The sequence below is a fragment of the Microtus ochrogaster genome, chromosome 4 (genome assembly GCF_000317375.1).
Source record: "Microtus ochrogaster isolate Prairie Vole_2 chromosome 4, MicOch1.0, whole genome shotgun sequence".
NCBI lineage: Eukaryota > Metazoa > Chordata > Mammalia > Rodentia > Cricetidae > Microtus > Microtus ochrogaster.
In genome coordinates, this window is record NC_022011.1 from 45,014,958 (window position 1) to 45,015,933 (window position 976).

General features: G+C 51.7%; 1 protein-coding gene across 1 annotated transcript in view; it reads right to left on the bottom strand.

Annotated features, from left to right (window-relative positions):
- Positions 1–976, bottom strand: part of Aif1l (allograft inflammatory factor 1 like) — a 26,565-nt gene that overhangs the window by 9,905 nt on the left and 15,684 nt on the right. The gene's annotated exons all lie outside the window — the stretch shown is intronic.

The window sequence follows — 976 nt, forward strand, 5'->3', positions numbered from 1 at the left end:
TTTCGAGACAGGGTTTCTCTGTGGCTTTGGAGCCTGTCCTGGAACTAGCTCTGTAGACCAGGCTGGTCTCGAACTCACAGAGATCCACCTGCCTCCGCCTCCCGAGTGCTGGGATTAAAGGCGTGCGCCACCACCGCCCGGCTACAAAGAGGTTTTAAGGTGGATTCAAACATGAACGTTAAGAGCAGGGGGTGATGCCGGGTATGGTGGGAAAATCTTCTATAGGCAGGCAGATCTCTACGATTGCAGGCCAGCCATGACCACAGAGCAAAACCTTGTCTCAAAATACAGGGAAAAGAAAAAAGAAAAAATGAAAGGAGGGAGAAAGGAAGGAAAGGGTCCATGGCCAGCATGATGGCCGAGTAGTGGAAGAACCTGCCACCTGCCTGACAACCTGTTTGATCCCAAACCCAGAATTTACATGGTGGAAGAGGACAGACTCCTGTAAGTTGTGTCCTCCCCTTTGTTTCTTCCCCATTATACACACACACACACACACACACACACACACACACACACACACCATATATATCCATAAACTGGTAATAAAAACTCATTCTGAAATTCTTTTTTTGCTGTGTTAATCAAGATCCCAGTGCCCCCACCGAGTGGAAGTATCTGAAAAGAATTCAATATTTCCCTGTGTCCCCTGCTGCTGGTAGCCGGGTCATCAGTCCCAATAGGGAAATATCAGAGAGTTCTTCAGCCTTATCCAGTGCCCCTCACCAGACCAGTAAGGCTCTTTGGACCTCAAACCTTCTTTCTACCCACCCTCCACCTCCGCCACCCGGGTCTCACCCATCATCACCTTCTACCCACCCTTCACCTCCACCACCCGGGTCTCACCCACCATCACCTTCTACCCACCCTTCACCTCCACTACCCGGGTCTCACCCACCATCACCTTCTACCCACCCTCCACCTCTGCCACCCGGGTCTCACCCACCATCACCTTCTACCCACCCTCCACCTCCGC